The sequence below is a fragment of the Anomalospiza imberbis genome, chromosome 1, assembly GCF_031753505.1.
Source record: "Anomalospiza imberbis isolate Cuckoo-Finch-1a 21T00152 chromosome 1, ASM3175350v1, whole genome shotgun sequence".
In the NCBI taxonomy this organism is placed as follows: domain Eukaryota; kingdom Metazoa; phylum Chordata; class Aves; order Passeriformes; family Viduidae; genus Anomalospiza; species Anomalospiza imberbis.
In genome coordinates, this window is record NC_089681.1 from 64,622,281 (window position 1) to 64,646,727 (window position 24,447).

At 52.9% G+C, this 24,447-nt stretch overlaps 2 long non-coding RNA genes and 2 pseudogenes across 3 annotated transcripts; all 4 read right to left on the bottom strand.

Moving 5' to 3' along the window:
- Nucleotides 1-64: 64 nt before the first annotated feature.
- Nucleotides 65-3,150, bottom strand: LOC137470886 (PHD finger protein 7-like; annotated as a pseudogene).
- A 6,333-nt stretch (nucleotides 3,151-9,483) lies between these two features.
- On the bottom strand, nucleotides 9,484-11,861 carry LOC137479306 (uncharacterized). Its single transcript, XR_011002162.1, has 3 exons — nucleotides 11,551-11,861; nucleotides 10,045-10,319; nucleotides 9,484-9,840 (listed from the first exon to the last, which is right to left on the bottom strand). It is a non-coding gene; the product is annotated as an uncharacterized lncRNA (long non-coding RNA).
- Nucleotides 11,862-12,399: 538 nt separating this feature from the next.
- LOC137470939 (PHD finger protein 7-like) lies at nucleotides 12,400-15,474 on the bottom strand (annotated as a pseudogene).
- Nucleotides 15,475-21,304: 5,830 nt separating this feature from the next.
- Nucleotides 21,305-24,142, bottom strand: LOC137476734 (uncharacterized). Of its 2 annotated transcripts, none has more exons than XR_011000560.1 (3): nucleotides 23,869-24,142; nucleotides 22,368-22,642; nucleotides 21,305-21,466 (listed from the first exon to the last, which is right to left on the bottom strand). It is a non-coding gene; the product is annotated as an uncharacterized lncRNA (long non-coding RNA). The 2 variants fall into 2 exon arrangements; XR_011000559.1 differs by lacking the exon at nucleotides 21,305-21,466 and adding an exon at nucleotides 22,062-22,163.
- Between the last annotated feature and the right edge of the window lie 305 nt (nucleotides 24,143-24,447).

The following is a 24,447-nucleotide window of genomic DNA, read 5'->3' on the forward strand; positions in this document are numbered from 1 at the left end:
GTGCGGCTGTGTCTGGGGGATGCCCGTGAAGGTGTCTCCCTTCGCCTGGGCCTCTCAGTCTTTGTCATTGTCCTGTTGCTTCTGTCACGGCGACTCCTCGATCGGACGGGTCCATCTGGGGCCCGACCTTGCTGGCGAGAGCGGGTTCGGCCTCGGCCGGGCCCTGCACGTCTGGAATGGACCCTGTCCTCAGAGTCAGGGGAGCTGCTGTACGTTGAACTTGATGTGCTGAGGCTGCTGGTGTCCAGTGAGGAAGACGGCAGAGACTGCTGCCATGCTGTGTGTCGGTGGCTTCTGCGGCCGCTGGTCTCTGCAGGTGAAGACCGGGGATCCAGCCCCGATGGCACCAGGGTGCGGGAGCTGGGGCTGATGGCCTCAGATTCTGAGGAGCCATGAGCAGGCTCCAGTCCGGACTGTCTGCTCCGGCTGGGGCCCCTGAGCTCTGACTCATGCCTGAAAGCTGTAAGGCCAAGCAGGAATGTCAAAGACCACCCAGGCGCGAGGCAAGCCAGGCCAGAGCAGAACCCCCAGCCCTTCAGGAGCAGAGGGGCTCTGCCAAGCCCAGCCTGGGCACTGTCCCCAGCCCAGGGGCACCGGCTGCTTTGCCTCATACCCGTTCCGAGACCAGCACAGCCGTCACACTCCCAGCTCTCTATGCGGTTTCTCAGGCCAGAGCAGCGCCTGTGGGTGCCCTCAGCAGCGCAGGAGGAGCACAGCAGCAGTTCCCAGGGCCTGGGGAGGCAAAGGGGCTCATGGACAATGTGTCCACAGCACAGGATTGTCCAGACAAGTTATTCTGATTCTTTCCCCTTTGAGCCCTTGAAGTGACACATGTACCCTGCAGAGCCTCAGGTGCAGCTCCCCAACTTACCCCTCTTCCTCTGCCTCCTCCCTGCCTCCCGGGTAAAGGCAATCCCTGGCATTGCACCTGCTGTGCCTCTCTCCTAGATCCGCGAAGGCATCGTTGTCCTCCCACGTTGGCTCTCTGATGGAGAAAGGAAAAGCTGATGAGTTTCTGATGTCCTGCCCTCATGGAGGTACAGGTTGTCCCCGCTCTTTCTCCAGCGCTTTTCCAAGTCCCGCGTGAAGCTGAAGCCCAGACTCACGGGGCAGAGCAGGGCCAGGACTGCTGGGGCAGGGCCTGGCACAGCACAGCACTTGCACCTCCTGTCCTGTGAGCCAGGCAGAAGGACACCAACCTGAAGGGAATTCGGATCCCCACGATGAACATTTGTGTAAGAAATTGTTCAGTGTCCCTGCACAGGGGGCAGTGGAGGCATAAAAGACCAGCGCTCATGGCCTGTCCCTGCAGGGCAAACAGAAGCAGGGTGAGCAAGGCCCTGGTGCTGCTGAGCACCTGCTGTGCCCCGGGGCTGAGGGGATGGCTCCTACCTGGATGCAGTCCCTGTGGAACCAGGCCCTTTTGCACGCTGGGCACACCAGGGTTCTGAAGGTGTTTCTATCCTCCACAGGCTCCATGCAGATGGGGCAATCGGTGCCCGGCTCTGCAGTCGCCTCCATGTCCTGCTCTGGACGGTGCTCAGGGCAGTAGGTGCTGAGGGAAAATGGGTGGGCAAAGTGAGCAATGTTGGATCTTCTCCCAGGGGCGACCAGGAGTGGGGAGGAGGGGCACCTGTACTCTGGAATATACTGTGTGACGCAGCCGCCCTCCTTGGCACAGGGCAGGTGGAACCATCTGCCACAGTCCTCCTTGCAACACATGATGGTTGCCCCGCTCTGGCCACAGACGCAGCAGCGCTGGAAAGAGCCAAGCAGCCCCATCAGCAGCAGCCTCGGGGCCTCCCCTGGCAGCCCCACGGCTCCGGGCAGGGCCTAGCATGTGGCCACTGCTGGGTCTCAGCCCACAGAGCCGACGGGTGGAGGAGACTCCGCTGCCAGAGCCTCTGTGCAGCTGCTGGGAGCCAGACTTTGGCCCACAGGCGGCCGGAAGGGCAGGCCTTTCATTCCAAGTGTCTGGGCTCAGCTCTGGCAAACCTCGCCTGGCACAAATCTCCCTGCTCTTGTCAGGCTCTCACCTTTTGTGCCGCCCGCCAGACTGCAATTTGGATATCTCTAGGAAGAAATCCCATGAGTCCAACACGCTCGTTCTTCTGACGAGAAAGTAGAGTGGCAAAGAACTGCAGCAAAGGGGATGAGCAGATGAGGAGAGAGAGGCAGGAATTGCCCATTGCAATGGTGGAAGGAGCACCCAGAGCCACTCACCAGGCAGAACACGTGGGCACAGAGCCCATACTTCTCCAGTTTGTCACCGCACATGTCCGGGTCAGCCTCTGCACGGCGACACAGCATGCAGGCTGCAGGGGACAGAGAGAATGGCAGCGGGCACGAGCACCTCTGCGGGGCGCTTTGGCTGCAGCAGCATCGGCCCCAAGGGCTGCTCTCTCCCTGCCTGCCTGCCTTCCTGCCTGGCTGATGGGCAGGGCTGGAGGCCTTGGAGAGCAGGGGCCATTGCGGGCACGGGTGTCCCAAGAGCTGCCCCCTGGCCCAGCTGGGCCCCACTTGGGGAGGAAGGAGGCTCCCAGCCACGGCATGGCTGAGCGGCTCCTGCCTCCCCCTGCCTCTGCTCTGGGCCCTGCGCCGCCTGCCACAAGCGTTCCTGGGCCAGGCTGTGGGAGGTTGGCATTGCCCTCACCTGGCTCCCTGGCTCCAGGGCCCTCCTGCTTGCTGTAAGTCATGGCAGCTCTCAGCGCTGAGTCCCTGTCCAGAAAGGCCACAGTCTCCTCCAGGTGCTGGTCCTCTCTCTCTGTGGGAGAAAGAGGAGTGTGGGGAGTTTGCCGAACAGGCCCAGAGCCACGAGGGCACTGCTCCCTGCTCAGCCCTGCGTGAGCCCTGCTCCTGTCCGCCTTCTGCTCCCGTCGTCGCCTGGAGGAAGACCGCAGTCTGCTCTGGTTGTTCCTCTGCTGATTCTGGGAAGGGAGAGGCAGGTGAGCCTGCAGCACAGGCCCAGATCCCGAGGTGTGGGGTGCCTCTGGTCCCTGGGCAGCAGCAACCCTGCCCTGCCTTCTCCTCCCGTTGTCAGGTCGCACTGACACACGGCCTGAGCCCAGCCTTGCCTTTTGAAGCCTTGGTCGCACGGGTCACAATGGCCAGGCTGACATCAGCATCGTGCAGCCAAAATTGGACAACCATGGCCTCGGGTCCCTGGCAACCACTTGAGGCGGCCCCCTTGGGAACCCAGGTTCTGAGATGGGTGCGAAGGTTTGGTCAGGCGGGAGCCAGGCAGGGACTCCTGCAGCAAGTGCAGGCTCAAATGCCAGGCCCCAAGGCAACCATCGGGCACTGCTCTGCTGCTGCTCCTGGTGCTGCTCCTGCAATTTTCACACAGACACAGAGCTACCTGCTCTGTCTCAGCCCTGTTCAGCACTGGACAGCAGGGCACAGTAAAATGTTGTCTTGGGTGTTATGGACAAACAAACAAACAAACAAAAAAATTAACCTTTGAGGAACCTAGTTAAAAATGGTGGAATGTTGATACAAAGGTAAATGTTAATTCAAGTAACAAATTGTGATTAGTTGTATTAAAACCCAGCACTGTTGTTGATGTATAGAGGGGGAGTGAAACAGGGGAGGAGATGGGGTTCCAGTCTTTGTGGAGGGGCAGAGAAACTTTCAGGAGTATTGCATCATAGAACACAACCACAACTTAAATCAAGATTGGTGGAGAGACCAAGCAATGGGAGGAGAGAATTCCACAATGATTGGCCAAGACTGCAGCAACTGATAAGGCAATGGGCAAGGGAGAAATAGACCTATCACAGCACGGATCCTGAGCGCCCCAAGCAGGAGGCGAGAGAGAGACTTTAAAAGGCCTGGGGTGCCGAACTCCCGGGTCTTTCCTCAGAGCGGAGTAGGTTTCCCTGGAAACACACACCCCTAGGTTACAAGTACTAAGTTGTTGAAACAGTCTCCGGACTAGCCAGAGGCTTTTGCTTCCAGTTGTTCCTTTGGTAATAAACAGGCTTACTTTTTTTAATTAAATTGACTCCTTTTGGTTACTTTCAAGTTTCTTTCTAAGCTTGTTCCCAGCATTGGGTATATGATCAAATTATTCAAAGTCCTGCAAAGAATCACATTCAAAGCACACACAAAAAAAAAAAAAAAAACCAAAAAAAAACCACAAAAACAAACAGAAAAAAAAACCAACAAAAACAAACCCTGCTACAAATATTGAATTGACAAAAAAAGCATATTCCTCTTCAGAAACACAGGCTAACACTTTGGGCCAATGCTTTTTCCTATTAGCTCTTTGAAAGGATTTCAAAAGTAACATTGGCAACTTCTTCAAGGAACAAACAGGAAATGCTTCTGACCTCTAAAAGTAGATTTCTTCATTGGCTTTCGCTTTCCTTTTGGAATCCTTACGCTTTGCCTGGCATTCCAGAAAATCATGAAAATCCAACGTAATATAGAGGGAGTTTCTGAATTCAGTGTTTTTCTCAAAGACTTTCTTTACATACGTACAAGAAACTGCTCCTGTAACATAAAGAGATGCAGTGGTTTCCCTGACTGGACGTCACAAGATGACACGATACACTCCTCTATACTAAAAAAACTTCTGTTGCCTGGTAATTAGAAAGCTTCAAGATCTTCTAGAGGCTTTCCCCTGTGCAACTTCACTAGGTCCCTCTCTGCTCAACTCTCAAGCCTGTCCAGGTCTCACTGAAAGGCAGCAGCACAGCCGTGTGGTTCACCAGCCCCTGCTCTCGCTTCTGTCCCATCAGCAAACGTGCTGAGGGAGCGCTCCGTCTCTTCTGCCAGGTCACTGGGGAATAAGGCAAACAAGACTGGCCCCAGCACGGCCCCCTGAGCTCGCAGCTATCTGAGTTTGGAGCTCCACTGCCCGCTTCTCTACGCCACTGTCCCTGAGCTGCCCCATGAGCGTGATACGGGAGGCCGGGACAAAGCCTTGCTGAAGTCCCGGCTGACAACAGCCACTGCTCTCCCCTCACAAACCCAGCCAGTCAGTGCAGCAGAGGTGGCTATGGGATTGCCCAAGCATGGTTTTCTGTCGCTGTAGAGATGGACACAAGACATACACATACACCTGTGCAGTGACAACAATGGCTTCTTCTTTATTACAAGTTGTTCTCAAGTTTTATACCCCTAAAAAAGTGTGATCCTAAGGCCCTAGTTACATCAAAACAGCTCCTTCTATTCAATGGACAAAGCAATAGCTTATTGTATTTTATTGGTACAAAGCATTTAACGTCAATAATTCATTGGCAAGAGTTTACCACAAATTCTTAAGGCACGTCCACTGCTGACTAAGGCACGTATCCTCTAACTACAAGGAGCCCTGATGTGTTTTTCAGTTTCCACGCTAACGGCCTTGCTTGCTTCCTTGCCATGGATAAACCCGTATCTTATTAATTTCTTCTTCTGCAAACTCAGTTGTTTGCCCTGCAAAACAGCTGCTAAACCCATCCAGTTTTCCCTTCCTGTTATTCCACACGCTTAGAGATGACATCCAAGAGGAGATATTCTGCCACCTTTCTGGGGACGGAGCTGAGGCTGATGGGCCTGCAGTTTCCTGGCTCCTTCTTAGTGCCCTTTTGGAAGACTGGAGAGATGCTGGCTTTCCTCCACTGCTCACGCCTCTCTCTGGGGCTATCACCTTCCCTGACCCGCTAGCAGAGCGCCCTGTGCCAGAGGCAGGAGCAGAGACTTCCCTTGGCCCCAAAAGGCAAGGCTGGGCTCAGGCCGTGTGTCAGTGCGACCTGACAACGAGAGGAGAAGGCAGGGCAGGGTCGCTGCTGCCCAGGGACCAGAGGCACCCCACACCTCGGGATCTGGGCCTGTGCTGCAGGCTCACCTGCCTCTCCCTTCCCAGAATCAGCAGAGGAACAACCAGAGCAGACTGCGGTCTTCCTCCAGGCGACAACGGGAGCAGAAGGCGGACAGGAGCAGGGCTCACGCAGGGCTGAGCAGGGAGCAGTGCCCTCGTGGCTCTGGGCCTGTTCGGCAAACTCCCCACACTCCTCTTTCTCCCACAGAGAGAGAGGACCAGCACCTGGAGGAGACTGTGGCCTTTCTGGACAGGGACTCAGCGCTGAGAGCTGCCATGTCTTACAGCAAGCAGGAGGGCCCTGGAGCCAGGGAGCCAGGTGAGGGCAATGCCAACCTCCCACAGCCTGGCCCAGGAACGCTTGCGGCAGGCGGCGCAGGGCCCAGAGCAGAGGCAGGGGGAGGCAGGAGCCGCTCAGCCATGCCGTGGCTGGGAGCCTCCTTCCTCCCCAAGTGGGGCCCAGCTGGGCCAGGGGGCAGCTCTTGGGACACCCGTGCCCGCAATGGCCCCTGCTCTCCAAGGCCTCCAGCCCTGCCCATCAGCCAGGCAGGAAGGCAGGCAGGCAGGGAGAGAGCAGCCCTTGGGGCCGATGCTGCTGCAGCCAAAGCGCCCCGCAGAGGTGCTCGTGCCCGCTGCCATTCTCTCTGTCCCCTGCAGCCTGCATGCTGTGTCGCCGTGCAGAGGCTGACCCGGACACGTGCTTCCCCAGGCACTGGCAACAGCTCCTGTGCTGCCCAGGGCACCCACGGGCACTGCCAGGGCCTCACACCAACCCGAACCAGCTGGGGTGTGACAGCTCTGCTGCTCTGCGCACGGCTCTCGGGCAAAGCAGCCGCGTGTCCCTGGGCTGGGAGCAGTGCCCAGGTCGGGCTTGGCAGAGCCTGTCCGCTCCTGGAGGGCTGGCGGCACTGCTCTGGTCCGGCCTGGCCCGGCCCGGGTCTGGGGGGCCTTTGACATTCCTGCTTGCCCTTACAGCCGCCAGGGATCAGCCGGAGCTCAATGGCCCCAGCCTGGCCGGACAGTCAGGACTGGAGCCTTCCCGTGGCTCCCCAGCACCCAAGACCATCAGCTCCAGCTGGGAAACACTGCCTAACAGGGTTTGCCAATATTTTCTCCTGTTAGATCATTGAAGGGATTTTGAAAGTGACGTTGTTTGGCAACTTCTTCAAGGAACAGAAGTGGTGCGCTTCTAATCAGTAAAAGGTTTATTGGTTTCCTTGGACTTTCAGTCTGGTATCCTTATGCTTCCTCCGGCGTTCCGGAAAATAATGAAAATCTAACAAATTCTTGGGAGATGGTTCTGAATCCACTAGTAGGAGAAGTCTCTAAATTCACTCTTTCTCTTAAATACATTCTTTACATATAGTTAAGTAGCTGTTCCTGTAACAGACAAAAATGCCGTGGTTTACCTGACTGGAGAACACCACAGGATGTTATACACACCGGCACACTAAAACACTTTTGTTCCCGGGGAGTTACAAAGTTGCAGGCTCTTCTCGAGGGCCTGAATTAATTCTGCATGCCCCTTCATACCCGCATTCCCTCCCCATGCTCAGCTTTCACCTAGAGTTCCCGGGGAACGGATCTTACATACTCACCTCAAGCGATAATCTACGTCTGTCTTCCCAACCCTCTTTTTCTTCACTGAGCTCTGCAGATCTGCAAAATAACTTTGGGCCCTCTGCACAAAAGAAAGAACCAATTAATAGGCTTAAACACTTCTGATTGTGCTGCTGCTTCTAACAGTCATGGACAACACAGCAATCGTGTTCTCCAGAAGTCAATTCTTCACATCCTCCCTGTTCTCTTGCCCCCCCACCAGACGCTGGCTCCAACAGAAATGTTCCCTACTGCAGCCTGGTGTACGAAGAACCATGAAAGGCAGCAGCAGCAGTTTTCCTCAACATGCTGCAATCGAAATTGCAGTGAAATAGCAGCTGTTTCATTAGAAGCTCAGCACCAAGACCGCACCTCTTCCCCCAGAACTGAGGCCTGCGAAGGACTGAGCTCCCCATCGTAACACACCCTGTAAATCAGACGGGCTGGAAGATTGCTGGGCACTAACTGGATGAACACAGCAATACATTTCAGCAGCGGTATCGAATCAGTCTCGAGAAAGGCACATCATTTCAGCCTGTCTTACGACTCTGTTCTACAAAACATGTAACAAGCAATTGTTTTGCTGGCCTTTGCAACTTTGGGGGACTCTGTAGGTTTCCTTTGGTTGTTGTTTTCTTTGTTTCTAAATTCAAAATTCACTGGATTCGGGAGAGAAAACCCCAGATTCATCAGGACCAAGAAGCACAGGGACATATGTGGCTGACAAGAACACTCAACATTCCTAATGGTAACACCAGAAAGGCAGGAAAAAGTGAAAGATGATATAAATACCTGAAAGGATCCAAACTATCTAGGTAAACTGTCAAGTGGCTAATGTTTTGGTAAGCTCTAAAAGTCCAGATTCCTATTAGGCAATTATCTGAAAGAAAAGAAAGCCAGAAATCTGCTTGGCCTTTATTTTACCAGGACTTTCTCACGGGATTCTACCACAACTTTGGCCGCAAGTAAGGATGCCAAATTTTGACTAGAAAACATTCATAAGCAGGCAGCATTTTTTTCCTCCTCACGGAATTCCAGGAACAGTTAAAAAAAAATACAGAAGGGGGCGAAGAACTTCCGTCGTACCTCTCAGGCGTTCATCATCTTTGGAGAAGAAGAAAACTCTAGCCCTTTCTGTGCGTGGTAAAGAAAGAAACCTAGACAAGTACAAAGGGATTTTAGCATCCTAAATTGTACTATCAAATTCCATGAACACAAGTTAAAACTGTAGCGCTTCAGAGAAATGGTGACCGTTGAAAAGCTTTATTCCCTAGTAACCAAAGAGAGCCATCTATAAAAAAAAACCCAAATCACTTCTTGAAAGAAATCTGACTGTGTCTTTGGCTTTTGGCCAAACTCAGTTTGGAGTTGGTCAAGCCAAAAGGACCAAGTTAATTTCTTGTGCTCAATGTCTCTCTTCTCATATTCAACTTCACATCAAATGGGCTGCTGGCAATTTTGACTCTGGGCAGCCCAAATGGTTTTCCAAGATGACTTTCATTGCTCAGAGGTGTGCAATGTCAGCTTCCCATTTCCCGAGTGCTGCTCTTAACATTCCCACAGCATCCAACTACTACAGCCAAGTAGACAACAAATAGAAAGGGAACTTGCATTTCTTGGTCCTTTTCAATTTCTCACGTCTCAGGCTCACCATCACCCTCAGAACTGCTGTCTTGGAAACGTGAATCCTCTTGCCATGCGACTTTTGCCGACTTGATGGTTCCAAGTCCGCAAGACTCTGCAATAACAGCACCAAAAATAGAAACGAAGGCAAAACCAGATTATTCCTCCACTTGTCAGGAAAAATTCCTCCTTTCAAGACAAATACTTACAGTGGAGAAGAGAGATTTAGGAAGGACAGAATCTGCTCCTGCCTGATTTCCTGAGCTACATCTCTGCTCCAGGATTTTCCGGTTTGTTCTAGGGATCGCTTCTGTATTCTTAAACATTTATCATTGCATTCAGAAGACACTGAATACCTTCTGAATTCAGCACAAGTGTGGGAGGCTCGTTGCTTTGTCTTGTGGCATTGGGGTTTTTTTAATATTTTGGATAACTTCACATGGCTTCTCTTCTCTCCTTCAGGACTGTGACTCCATTTAATGTTGTTTCATCTTCTTTTCATAAGGCCTCATTTTATCTACGGTTAGAACACCCCAATGATCACGTGTCATTCACTTTCCTTTTCCTAAAGGTCCAAGAATAGAATTCAGTAACAAAGAGAATGTCCATGGATCTTGGGGTCAACTCCCGGATTTTGCTCCTCCCTCTACATTAACACACATTTCCTTGAAAATCGTGTTGGGTTCTATGAAACTTGATATGACTGGTGTATCCCCTTTCTCCCTGCTTGAGAAATTCAGGGCATGACAACAAGCTTTCTCACCACTCAGCAAAAACCCCAATGCCTTCTCAAAGCATGCCTTTCAGAACGCCTGAGATGCAAGCACGAGCTACCTCTCATTAATCCACCACAGCCTTGGCAAGCAGAAATGAAGATCAAAATGCTTCTGCCTACTTACTGACTTCTGCTGCTGAAAATCCCCTGCATCCTGACCTTCTTTACACCCTATTGCTCTACAGTGCCTGCCAGAAGCTCTTCCTTAGAAATGGCACTCTTAGAAGGGTTCTGCTGTTACCTCCTTTGATGCCCAACCCCTCTGTGTCTCCAAAGAAGGGAAACTTGAAAGCACTCGACTCCTGAGCTGCATCGTTCTCAGGCAAAGGTCCCAAATGGTCGTCTGGGGCAGAGTCCTGCGCATCCTCTTTGTCCCAGGGTATTTCCACAGTCTTTTCTGGTTTGTTCTTTCAAGGTCCAAGCAAGTCTTTTAAATCAGCAGCAATAGAGTAATCGATTTCTTCAGGCACTTGAGGTTGTGTGTCACTCTCTTCTCTCTTCTTCCTTTTGGCTTTACTGAAATGAGATTGTTCAAGGATAGCAACACAGCACACGTCCTTTTCCAAGACAGCTTCCCTAAGAGCCACCTTGCTCTGAATGTTTCCCTAACCATACCCTGTCCAAGCTGTCACGATCCGCTTGTTGCGGGGTGTCGTGATGGCTCTTTTCACCAATCCCAAAAGTGCAAAAAGGCAAACAACAAGGGACTATCAGTTAATCACAACAAATGCACCTTTATTAAGGGCCAAAACAGTAAATGGGATAGTGGGGATCTGAAAGAAGGTCAAAGAATAGAGAGAGAGAGAGAGAGAGAGAGAGAGAAGAGGGGGATGGGAATAGCTACAAGCACAGGCGAGATCCTCAGTGGTCCAGACGATGGGGATCCGTCTTGTCGTGTCGGGGAAGTCTTCGAAGTTCTGGTCAACTCAGGGGTCCAGTTATAGTCCACAGAGGAAAGAGGGGGGAGCATGCAGGACAATGAGAGGCCCTTGTGATTGCTGCGGGGGAACAGGCGAGTCCACCGAAACCACCAAAGCAAGGCAAACACAATGGAGAATAAGTCCACTGGAATTACTGAAGGGAAACAGGTCATGTCGTTAGTGGTCAGACCACCGTTTTGCCCCCTGCCTGTAGTAGGGGTCTCAGTCTCAGTCCTTGGGAGGAGGGTCCTCAATCTTTGTCTGTCACAGTGGTAATGAGGCAGATGAGGGGTCTTCAATGAAGGACCACGGGAGTCACCCCAAAAGTTCATTTGGCGTAAGAACGGAGATTTGTAGCAGGTCGCGCGTCAGGCTGTCCCGTGCTGGGTCCATGCCAGGTCCTTGCCAAGTCCTTGCCAAGTCCTCGCCAGGCCTTGTTCAGAACAGCTAACGTAAAGGTACAGCAGCTGCACCTGCACTGCTGCTCTCTGCAAGCCGGAACTGCAGTGGGGGAAGGGGCTTCTCCTCGTGGCAATCGGTAGGCAAATGTGGGGGCTTCAGATGGCCTCTTGCACAAGCCCATCAAGGAGTGGCTCACTTTCAAGAGTAAGCAGTGGGGAAACACCTGAGGTTGGAGTCTAAAGGCAAGAACAAGAGTCCTTTTTAATTAGCCACATCATTTAAGTGACTTTTCACTTAATACATGGTAAGACAGAAATCAAGGTATTTAGCATAAGACTACTTTCCTGCCAGTCGAAAAGCCAAGAGCTACTATGGTTTTCTCACAGACCTGCAAATCTCAAGGACCCTGTACTGACCGATCTCACCTTCACTTCCGGCAGCGAGCGGATGGACTAGAAAGAAAAGATGACGCTACGTGCTGCTGTTGGAGGCCCCAGTTGAGGCCCGACGCAGCTGGCGGGAGCGGCTGCTCCTGTGGGACATCCCTGACGGTGTCCCCCTGTGCCTGGGCCTCTCAGCCCTTGCTGCTGTCCTCCTGCTCCTGTCCTGGCGACTCCTGGACCGGACAGGTTGATTCGAGGCCCGGCGCTGCAGGCGGGAGCGGCTGCATCTGGGGGATGTCCATGAGGAAGTCTCCCTTTGCCTGGGCCTCTCAGTCCTTGGTCTTGTCCTGCTGCTCCTGTCACAGCGACTCCTGGAGCAGCCAGGTGGACTCTGGGCCTGACCGTGCTGGTGGGAGCGGCTGCATCTGGGGGATGTCCATGAGGAAGTCTCCCTTTGCCTGGGCCTCTCAGTCCTTGGTCTTGTCCTGCTGCTCCTGTCACGGCGACTCCTGGAGCGGCCAGGTGGACTCTGGGCCTGACCTTGCTGGTGGGAGCGGCTGCATCTGGGGGATGTCCCTGACGAAGTCTCCCTTTGCCTGGGCCTCTCAGCGCTTGATGTTGTCCTGTGGCTCCTGTCCCGGCGACTCCTGGGCCGGGCAGGTGGACTTAGGGCCTGACCTTGCTGGCGGGTGCGGCTGCGTCTGGGGGATGCCTGTGACGATGTCTGCCTTTGCCTGGGCCTCTCAGTCCTTGTGGTTGTCCTGCTGCTCCTGTCACGGCGACTCCTGGAGCAGACAGGTGGACTTAGGGCCTGACCTTGCTGGCGGGTGCGGCTGTGTCTGGGGGATGCCCGTGAAGGTGTCTCCCTTCGCCTGGGCCTCTCAGTCTTTGTCATTGTCCTGTTGCTTCTGTCACGGCGACTCCTCGATCGGACGGGTCCATCTGGGGCCCGACCTTGCTGGCGAGAGCGGGTTCGGCCTCGGCCGGGCCCTGCACGTCTGGAATGGACCCTGTCCTCAGAGTCAGGGGAGCTGCTGTACGTTGAACTTGATGTGCTGAGGCTGCTGGTGTCCAGTGAGGAAGACGGCAGAGACTGCTGCCATGCTGTGTGTCGGTGGCTTCTGCGGCCGCTGGTCTCTGCAGGTGAAGACCGGGGATCCAGCCCCGATGGCACCAGGGTGCGGGAGCTGGGGCTGATGGCCTCAGATTCTGAGGAGCCATGAGCAGGCTCCAGTCCGGACTGTCTGCTCCGGCTGGGGCCCCTGAGCTCTGACTCATGCCTGAAAGCTGTAAGGCCAAGCAGGAATGTCAAAGACCACCCAGGCGCGAGGCAAGCCAGGCCAGAGCAGAACCCCCAGCCCTTCAGGAGCAGAGGGGCTCTGCCAAGCCCAGCCTGGGCACTGTCCCCAGCCCAGGGGCACCGGCTGCTTTGCCTCATACCCGTTCCGAGACCAGCACAGCCGTCACACTCCCAGCTCTCTATGCGGTTTCTCAGGCCAGAGCAGCGCCTGTGGGTGCCCTCAGCAGCGCAGGAGGAGCACAGCAGCAGTTCCCAGGGCCTGGGGAGGCAAAGGGGCTCATGGACAATGTGTCCACAGCACAGGATTGTCCAGACAAGTTATTCTGATTCTTTCCCCTTTGAGCCCTTGAAGTGACACATGTACCCTGCAGAGCCTCAGGTGCAGCTCCCCAACTTACCCCTCTTCCTCTGCCTCCTCCCTGCCTCCCGGGTAAAGGCAATCCCTGGCATTGCACCTGCTGTGCCTCTCTCCTAGATCCGCGAAGGCATCGTTGTCCTCCCACGTTGGCTCTCTGATGGAGAAAGGAAAAGCTGATGAGTTTCTGATGTCCTGCCCTCATGGAGGTACAGGTTGTCCCCGCTCTTTCTCCAGCGCTTTTCCAAGTCCCGCGTGAAGCTGAAGCCCAGACTCACGGGGCAGAGCAGGGCCAGGACTGCTGGGGCAGGGCCTGGCACAGCACAGCACTTGCACCTCCTGTCCTGTGAGCCAGGCAGAAGGACACCAACCTGAAGGGAATTCGGATCCCCACGATGAACATTTGTGTAAGAAATTGTTCAGTGTCCCTGCACAGGGGGCAGTGGAGGCATAAAAGACCAGCGCTCATGGCCTGTCCCTGCAGGGCAAACAGAAGCAGGGTGAGCAAGGCCCTGGTGCTGCTGAGCACCTGCTGTGCCCCGGGGCTGAGGGGATGGCTCCTACCTGGATGCAGTCCCTGTGGAACCAGGCCCTTTTGCACGCTGGGCACACCAGGGTTCTGAAGGTGTTTCTATCCTCCACAGGCTCCATGCAGATGGGGCAATCGGTGCCCGGCTCTGCAGTCGCCTCCATGTCCTGCTCTGGACGGTGCTCAGGGCAGTAGGTGCTGAGGGAAAATGGGTGGGCAAAGTGAGCAATGTTGGATCTTCTCCCAGGAGTGGGGAGGAGGGGCACCTGTACTCTGGAATATACTGTGTGACGCAGCCGCCCTCCTTGGCACAGGGCAGGTGGAACCATCTGCCACAGTCCTCCTTGCAACACATGATGGTTGCCCCGCTCTGGCCACAGACGCAGCAGCGCTGGAAAGAGCCAAGCAGCCCCATCAGCAGCAGCCTCGGGGCCTCCCCTGGCAGCCCCACGGCTCCGGGCAGGGCCTAGCATGTGGCCACTGCTGGGTCTCAGCCCACAGAGCCGACGGGTGAGGAGACTCCGCTGCCAGAGCCTCTGTGCAGCTGCTGGGAGCCAGACTTTGGCCCACAGGCGGCCGGAAGGGCAGGCCTTTCATTCCAAGTGTCTGGGCTCAGCTCTGGCAAACCTCGCCTGGCACAAATCTCCCTGCTCTTGTCAGGCTCTCACCTTTTGTGCCGCCCGCCAGACTGCAATTTGGATATCTCTAGGAAGAAATCCCATGAGTCCAACACGCTCGTTCTTCTGACGAGAAAAGTAGAGTGGCAAAGAACTGCAGCAAAGGGGATGAGCAGATGAGGAGAGAGAGGCAGGAATTGCCCATTGCAATGGTGGAAGGAGCACCCAGAGCCACTCACCAGGCAGAACACGTGGGCACAGAGCCCATACTTCTCCAGTTTGTCACCGCACATGTCCGGGTCAGCCTCTGCACGGCGACACAGCATGCAGGCTGCAGGGGACAGAGCCAATGGCAGCGGGCACGAGCACCTCTGCGGGGTGCTTTGGCTGCAGCAGCATCGGCCCCAAGGGCTGCTCTCTCCCTGCCTGCCTGCCTTCCTGCCTGGCTGATGGGCAGGGCTGGAGGCCTTGGAGAGCAGGGGCCATTGCGGGCACGGGTGTCCAAGAGCTGCCCCCTGGCCCAGCTGGGCCCCACTTGGGGAGGAAGGAGGCTCCCAGCCACGGCATGGCTGAGCGGCTCCTGCCTCCCCATGCCTCTGCTCTGGGCCCTGCGCTGCCTGCCGCAAGCGTTCCTGGGCCAGGCTGTGGGAGGTTGGCATTGCCCTCACCTGGCTCCCTGGCTCAGGGCCCTCCTGCTTGCTGTAAGTCATGGCAGCTCTCAGCGCTGAGCCCCTGTCCAGAAAGGCCACAGTCTCCTCCAGGTGCTGGTCCTCTCTCTCTGTGGGAGAAAGAGGAGTGTGGGGAGTTTGCCGAACAGGCCCAGAGCCACGAGGGCACTGCTCCCTGCTCAGCCCTGCGTGAGCCCTGCTCCTGTCCGCCTTCTGCTCCCGTCGTCGCCTGGAGGAAGACCGCAGTCCTGCTCTGGTTGTTCCTCTGCTGATTCTGGGAAGGGAGAGGCAGGTGAGCCTGCAGCACAGGCCCAGATCCCGAGGTGTGGGGTGCCTCTGGTCCCTGGGCAGCAGCGACCCTGCCCTGCCTTCTCCTCCCGTTGTCAGGTCGCACTGACACACGGCCTGAGCCCAGCCTTGCCTTTTGAAGCCTTGGTCGCACGGGTCACAATGGCCAGGCTGACATCAGCATCGTGCAGCCAAAATTGGACAACCATGGCCTCGGGTCCCTGGCAACCACTTGAGGCGGCCCCCCTTGGGAACCCAGGTTCTGAGATGGGTGCGAAGGTTTGGTCAGGCGGGAGCCAGGCAGGGACTCCTGCAGCAAGTGCAGGCTCAAATGCCAGGCCCCAAGGCAACCATCGGGCACTGCTCTGCTGCTGCTCCTGGTGCTGCTCCTGCAATTTTCACACAGACACAGAGCTACCTGCTCTGTCTCAGCCCTGTTCAGCACTGGACAGCAGGGCACAGTAAAATGTTGTCTTGGGTGTTATGGACAAACAAACAAACAAACAAAAAAATTAACCTTTGAGGAACCTAGTTAAAAATGGTGGAATGTTGATACAAAGGTAAATGTTAATTCAAGTAACAAATTGTGATTAGTTGTATTAAACCAGCACTGTTGTTGATGTATAGAGGGGGAGTGAAACAGGGGAGGAGATGGGGTTCCAGTCTTTGTGGAGGGGCAGAGAAACTTTCAGGAGTATTGCATCATAGAACACAACCACAACTTAAATCAAGATTGGTGGAGAGACCAAGCAATGGGAGGAGAGAATTCCACAATGATTGGCCAAGACTGCAGCAACTGATAAGGCAATGGGCAAGGGAGAAATAGACCTATCACAGCACGGATCCTGAGCGCCCCAAGCAGGAGGCGAGAGAGAGACTTTAAAAGGCCTGGGGTGCCGAACTCCCGGGTCTTTCCTCAGAGCGGAGTAGGTTTCCCTGGAAACACACACCCCTAGGTTACAAGTACTAAGTTGTTGAAACAGTCTCCGGACTAGCCAGAGGCTTTTGCTTCCAGTTGTTCCTTTGGTAATAAACAGGCTTACTTTTTTTAATTAAATTGACTCCTTTTGGTTACTTTCAAGTTTCTTTCTAAGCTTGTTCCCAGCATTGGGTATATGATCAAATTATTCAAAGTCCTGCAAAGAATCACATTCAAAGCACACACAAAAAAAAAAAAAAAAACCAAAAAAAAACCACAAAAACAAACAGAAAAAAAAACCAACAAAAACAAACCTGCTACAAATATTGAATTGACAAAAAAAGCATATTCCTCTTCAGAAACACAGGCTAACACTTTGGGCCAATGCTTTTCCTATTAGCTCTTTGAAAGGATTTCAAAAGTAACATTGGCAACTTCTTCAAGGAACAAACAGGAAATGCTTCTGACCTCTAAAGTAGATTTCTTCATTGGCTTTCGCTTTCCTTTTGGAATCCTTACGCTTTGCCTGGCATTCCAGAAAATCATGAAAATCCAACGTAATATAGAGGGAGTTTCTGAATTCAGTGTTTTTCTCAAAGACTTTCTTTACATACGTACAAGAAACTGCTCCTGTAACATAAAGAGATGCAGTGGTTTCCCTGACTGGACGTCACAAGATGACACGATACACTCCTCTATACTAAAAAAACTTCTGTTGCCTGGTAATTAGAAAGCTTCAAGATCTTCTAGAGGCTTTCCCCTGTGCAACTTCACTAGGTCCCTCTCTGCTCAACTCTCAAGCCTGTCCAGGTCTCACTGAAAGGCAGCAGCACAGCCGTGTGGTTCACCAGCCCCTGCTCTCGCTTCTGTCCCATCAGCAAACGTGCTGAGGAGCGCTCCGTCTCTTCTGCCAGGTCACTGGGGAATAAGGCAAACAAGACTGGCCCCAGCACGGCCCCCTGAGCTCGCAGCTATCTGAGTTTGGAGCTCCACTGCCCGCTTCTCTACGCCACTGTCCCTGAGCTGCCCCATGAGCGTGATACGGGAGGCCGGGACAAAGCCTTGCTGAAGTCCCGGCTGACAACAGCCACTGCTCTCCCCTCACAAACCCAGCCAGTCAGTGCAGCAGAGGTGGCTATGGGATTGCCCAAGCATGGTTTTCTGTCGCTGTAGAGATGGACACAAGACATACACATACACCTGTGCAGTGACAACAATGGCTTCTTCTTTATTACAAGTTGTTCTCAAGTTTTATACCCCTAAAAAAGTGTGATCCTAAGGCCCTAGTTACATCAAAACAGCTCCTTCTATTCAATGGACAAAGCAATAGCTTATTGTATTTTATTGGTACAAAGCATTTAACGTCAATAATTCATTGGCAAGAGTTTACCACAAATTCTTAAGGCACGTCCACTGCTGACTAAGGCACGTATCCTCTAACTACAAGGAGCCCTGATGTGTTTTTCAGTTTCCACGCTAACGGCCTTGCTTGCTTCCTTGCCATGGATAAACCCGTATCTTATTAATTTCTTCTTCTGCAAACTCAGTTGTTTGCCCTGCAAAACAGCTGCTAAGCCCATCCAGTTTTCCCTTCCTGTTATTCCACACGCTTAGAGATGACATCCAAGAGGAGATATTCTGCCACCTTTCTGGGACGGAGCTGAGGCTGATGGGCCTGCAGTTTCCTGGCTCCTTCTTAGTGCCCTTTTGGAAGACTGGAGAGATGCTGGCTTTCCTCCACTGCTCACGCCTCTCTCTGGGGCTATCACCTTCCCTGACCCGCTAGCAGAGCGCCCTGTGCCAGAGGCAGGAGCAGAGACTTCCCTTGGCCCCAAAAGGCAAGGCTGGGCTCAGGCCGTGTGTCAGTGCGACTGACAACGAGAGGAGAAGGCAGGGCAGGGTCGCTGCTGCCCAGGGACCAGAGGCACCCCACACCTCGGGATCTGGCCTGTGCTGCAGGCTCACCTGCCTCTCCCTTCCCAGAATCAGCAGAGGAACAACCAGAGCAGACTGCGGTCTTCCTCCAGGCGACGACGGGAGCAGAAGGCGGACAGGAGCAGGGCTCACGCAGGGCTGAGCAGGGAGCAGTGCCCTCGTGGCTCTGGGCCTGTTCGGCAAACTCCCCACACTCCTCTTTCTCCACAGAGAGAGAGGACCAGCACCTGGAGGAGACTGTGGCCTTCTGGACAGGGACTCAGCGCTGAGAGCTGCCATGTCTTACAGCAAGCAGGAGGGCCCTGGAGCCAGGGAGCCAGGTGAGGGCAATGCCAACCTCCCACAGCCTGGCCCAGGAACGCTTGCGGCAGGCGGCGCAGGGCCCAGAGCAGAGGCAGGGGGAGGCAGGAGCCGCTCAGCCATGCCGTGGCTGGGAGCCTCCTTCCTCCCCAAGTGGGGCCCAGCTGGGCCAGGGGGCAGCTCTTGGGACACCCGATGCCCGCAATGGCCCCTGCTCTCCAAGGCCTCCAGCCCTGCCCATCAGCCAGGCAGGAAGGCAGGCAGGCAGGGAGAGAGCAGCCCTTGGGGCCGATGCTGCTGCAGCCAAAGCGCCCCGCAGAGGTGCTCGTGCCCGCTGCCATTGGCTCTGTCCCCTGCAGCCTGCATGCTGTGTCGCCGTGCAGAGGCTGACCCGGACACGTGCTTCCCCAGGCACTGGCAACAGCTCCTGTGCTTCCCAGGGCACCCACGGGCACTGCCAGGGCCTCACACCAACCCGAACCAGCTGGGGTGTGACAGCTCTGCTGCTCTGCGCACGGCTCTCGGGCAAAGCAGCCGCGTGTCCCTGGGCTGGGAGCAGTGCCCAGGTCGGGCTTGGCAGAGCCTGTCCGCTCCTGGAGGGCTGGTGGCACTGCTCTGGTCCGGCCTGGCCCGGCCCGGGTCTGGGGGGCCTTTGACATTCCTGCTTGCCCTTACAGCCGCCAGGGATCAGCCGGAGCTCAATGGCCCCAGCCTGGCCGGACAGTCAGGACTGGAGCCTTCCCGTGGCTCCCCAGCACCCAAGACCATCAGCTCCAGCTGGGAAACACTGCCTAACAGGGTTTGCCAATATTTTCTCCTGTTAGATCATTGAAGGGATTTTGAAAGTGACGTTGTTTGGCAACTTCTTCAAGGAACAGAAGTGGTGCGCTTCTAATCAGTAAAAGGTTTATTGGTTTCCTTGGACTTTCAGTCTGGTATCCTTATGCTTCCTCCGGCGTGTCCGGCGTTCCGGAAAATAATGAAAATCTAACAAATTCTTGGGAGATGGTTCTGAATCCACTAGTAGGAGAAGTCTCTAAATTCACTCTTTCTCTTAAATACATTCTTTACATATAGTTAAGTAGCTGTTCCTGTAACAGACAAAAATGCCGTGGTTTACCTGACTGGAGAACACCACAGGATGTTATACACACCGGCACACTAAAACACTTTTGTTCCCGGGGAGTTACAAAGTTGCAGGCTCTTCTCGAGGGCCTGAATTAATTCTGCATGCCCCTTCATACCCGCATTCCCTCCCCATGCTCAGCTTTCACCTAGAGTTCCCGGGGAACGGATCTTACATACTCACCTCAAGCGATAATCTACGTCTGTCTTCCCAACCCTCTTTTTCTTCACTGAGCTCTGCAGATCTGCAAAATAACTTTGGGCCCTCTGCACAAAAGAAAGAACCAATTAATAGGCTTAAACACTTCTGATTGTGCTGCTGCTTCTAACAGTCATGGACAACACAGCAATCGTGTTCTCCAGAAGTCAATTCTTCACATCCTCCCTGTTCTCTTGCCCCCCCACCAGACGCTGGCTCCAACAGAAATGTTCCCTACTGCAGCCTGGTGTACGAAGAACCATGAAAGGCAGCAGCAGCAGTTTTCCTCAACATGCTGCAATCGAAATTGCAGTGAAATAGCAGCTGTTTCATTAGAAGCTCAGCACCAAGACCGCACCTCTTCCCCCAGAACTGAGGCCTGCGAAGGACTGAGCTCCCCATCGTAACACACCCTGTAAATCAGACGGGCTGGAAGATTGCTGGGCACTAACTGGATGAACACAGCAATACATTTCAGCAGCGGTATCGAATCAGTCTCGAGAAAGGCACATCATTTCAGCCTGTCTTACGACTCTGTTCTACAAAACATGTAACAAGCAATTGTTTTGCTGGCCTTTGCAACTTTGGGGGACTCTGTAGGTTTCCTTTGGTTGTTGTTTTCTTTGTTTCTAAATTCAAAATTCACTGGATTCGGGAGAGAAAACCCCAGATTCATCAGGACCAAGAAGCACAGGGACATATGTGGCTGACAAGAACACTCAACATTCCTAATGGTAACACCAGAAAGGCAGGAAAAAGTGAAAGATGATATAAATACCTGAAAGGATCCAAACTATCTAGGTAAACTGTCAAGTGGCTAATGTTTTGGTAAGCTCTAAAAGTCCAGATTCCTATTAGGCAATTATCTGAAAGAAAAGAAAGCCAGAAATCTGCTTGGCCTTTATTTTACCAGGACTTTCTCACGGGATTCTACCACAACTTTGGCCGCAAGTAAGGATGCCAAATTTTGACTAGAAAACATTCATAAGCAGGCAGCATTTTTTTCCTCCTCACGGAATTCCAGGAACAGTTAAAAAAAATACAGAAGGGGGCGAAGAACTTCCGTCGTACCTCTCAGGCGTTCATCATCTTTGGAGAAGAAGAAAACTCTAGCCCTTTCTGTGCGTGGTAAAGAAAGAAACCTAGACAAGTACAAAGGGATTTTAGCATCCTAAATTGTACTATCAAATTCCATGAACACAAGTTAAAACTGTAGCGCTTCAGAGAAATGGTGACCGTTGAAAAGCTTTATTCCCTAGTAACCAAAGAGAGCCTTCTATAAAAAAAAACCCAAATCACTTCTTGAAAGAAATCTGACTGTGTCTTTGGCTTTTGGCCAAACTCAGTTTGGAGTTGGTCAAGCCAAAAGGACCAAGTTAATTTCTTGTGCTCAACGTCTCTCTTCTCATATTCAACTTCACATCAAATGGGCTGCTGGCAATTTTGACTCTGGGCAGCCCAAATGGTTTTCCAAGATGACTTTCATTGCTCAGAGGTGTGCAATGTCAGCTTCCCATTTCCCGAGTGCTGCTCTTAACATTCCCACAGCATCCAACTACTACAGCCAAGTAGACAACAAATAGAAAGGGAACTTGCATTTCTTGGTCCTTTTCAATTTCTCACGTCTCAGGCTCACCATCACCCTCAGAACTGCTGTCTTGGAAACGTGAATCCTCTTGCCATGCGACTTTTGCCGACTTGATGGTTCCAAGTCCGCAAGACTCTGCAATAACTGCACCAAAAAGAGAAACGAAGGCAAAACCAGATTATTCCTCCACTTGTCAGGAAAAATTCCTCCTTTCAAGACAAATACTTACAGTGGAGAAGAGAGATTTAGGAAGGACAGAATCTGCTCCTGCCTGATTTCCTGAGCTACATCTCTGCTCCAGGATTTTCCGGTTTGTTCTAGGGATCGCTTCTGTATTCTTAAACATTTATCATTGCATTCAGAAGACACTGAATACCTTCTGAATTCAGCACAAGTGTGGGAGGCTCGTTGCTTTGTCTTGTGGCATTGGGGTTTTTTTAATATTTTGGATAACTTCACACGGCTTCTCTTCTCTCCTTCAGGACTGTGACTCCATTTAATGTTGTTTCATCTTCTTTTCATAAGGCCTCATTTTATCTACGGTTAGAACACCCCAATGATCACGTGTCATTCACTTTCCTTTTCCTAAAGGTCCAAGAATAGAATTCAGTAACAAAGAGAATGTCCATGGATCTTGGGGTCAACTCCCGGATTTTGCTCCTCCCTCTACATTAACACACATTTCCTTGAAAATCGTGTTGGGTTCTATGAAACTTGATATGACTGGTGTATCCCCTTTCTCCCTGCTTGAGAAATTCAGGGCATGACAACAAGCTTTCTCACCACTCAGCAAAAACCCCAATGCCTTCTCAAAGCATGCCTTTCAGAACGCCTGAGATGCAAGCACGAGCTACCTCTCGTTAATCCACCACAGCCTTGGCAAGCAGAAATGAAGATCAAAATGCTTCTGCCTACTTACTGACTTCTGCTGCTGAAAATCCCCTGCATCCTGACCTTCTTTACACCCTATTGCTCTACAGTGCCTGCCAGAAGCTCTTCCTTAGAAATGGCACTCTTAGAAGGGTTCTGCTGTTACCTCCTTTGATGCCCAACCCCTCTGTGTCTCCAAAGAAGGGAAACTTGAAAGCACTCGACTCCTGAGCTGCGTCGTTCTCAGGCAAAGGTCCCAAATGGTCATCTGGGGCAGAGTCCTGCGCATCCTCTTTGTCCCAGGGTATTTCCACAGTCTTTTCTGGTTTGTTCTTTCAAGGTCCAAGCAAGTCTTTTAAATCAGCAGCAATAGAGTAATCGATTTCTTCAGGCGCTTGAGGTTGTGTGTCACTCTCTTCTCTCTTCTTCCTTTTGGCTTTACTGAAATGAGATTGTTCAAGGATAGCAACACAGCACACGTCCTTTTCCAAGACAGCTTCCCTAAGAGCCACCTTGCTCTGACTGTCTCCCTAACCGTATCCAAGCTGTCACGATCCGCTTGTTGCGGGGTGTCGTGATGGTTCTTTTCACCAATCCCAAAAGTGCAAAAAGGCAAACAACAAGGGACTATCAGTTAATCACAACAAATGCACCTTTATTAAAGGCCAAAACAGTAAATGCGATAGTGGGGATCTGAAAGAAGATCAAAGAATAGAGAGAGAGAGAGAGAGAGAGAGAGAGAAGAGGGGGATGGGAATAGCTACAAGCACAGGCGAGATCCTCAGTGGTCCGGACGATGGGGATCCGCCTTGTCGTGTCGGGGAAGTCTTCGAAGTTCTGGTCAACTCAGGGGTCCAGTTATAGTCCACAGAGGAAAGAGGGGGGAGCATGCAGGACAATGAGAGGCCCTTGTGATTGCTGCGGGGGATCAGGCGAGTCCACCGAAACCACCAAAGCAAGGCGAACACAATGGAGAATAAGTCCACTGGAATTACTGAAGGGAAACAGGTCATGTCGTTAGTGGTCAGACCACCGTTTTGCCCCCTGCCTGTAGTAGGGGTCTCAGTCTCAGTCCTTGGGAGGAGGGTTCTCAATCTTTGTCTGTCACAGTGGTAATGAGGCAGATGAGGGGTCTTCAGTGAAGGACCACGGGAGTCACCCCAAAAGTTCATTTGGCGTAAGAACGGAGATTTGTAGCAGGTCGCGCGTCAGGCTGTCCCATGCTGGGTCCATGCCAGGTCCTTGCCAAGTCCTTGCCAAGTCCTCGCCAGGCCTTGTTCAGAACAGCTAACGTAAAGGTACAGCAGCTGCACCTGCACTGCTGCTCTCTGCAAGCCGGAACTGCAGTGGGGGAAGGGGCTTCTCCTCGTGGCAATCGGTAGGCAAATGTGGGGGCTTCAGATGGCCTCTTGCACAAGCCCATCAAGGAGTGGCTCACTTTCAAGAGTAAGCAGTGGGGAAACACCTGAGGTTGGAGTCTAAAGGCAAGAACAAGAGTCCTTTTTAATTAGCCACATCATTTAAGTGACTTTTCACTTAATACATGGTAAGACAGAAATCAAGGTATTTAGCATAAGACTACTTTCCTGCCAGTCGAAAAGCCAAGAGCTACTATGGTTTTCTCACAGACCTGCAAATCTCAAGGACCCTGTACTGACCGATCTCACCTTCACTTCCGGCAGCGAGCGGATGGACTAGAAAGAAAAGATGACACTACGTGCTGCTGTTGGAGGCCCCAGTTGAGGCCCGACGCCGCTGGCGGGAGCGGCTGCTCCTGTGGGACATCCCTGACGGTGTCCCCCTGTGCCTGGGCCTCTCAGCCCTTGCTGCTGTCCTCCTGCTCTGTCCTGGCGACTCCTGGACCGGACAGGTTGATTCGAGGCCCGGCGCTGCAGGCGGGAGCGGCTGCATCTGGGGGATGTCCATGAGGAAGTCTCCCTTTGCCTGGGCCTCTCAGTCCTTGGTCTTGTCCCGCTGCCTTTTCGCTATTCCTCTTTTTTTTGTCTGGAATATATGGTGGGTGAGAAAAGAATATTGGTGTATCTGAAGTTAAACAAATTAACCTTGTCCAGAAAAAGCTTCAGGGAGTGCAGCTCTCCTGGGCAGCTGCATTGCCTAAGTTGTCAAATCTGTATAGCAGTGTGGGTACATGAGTAAATTTTCAGCTGAACTGCAACTTCTGGTTTACATTAGGGTCAGACTGTTACAGCTGTACAGCAAGTAACCAAATAATTCAGCAGATTCAC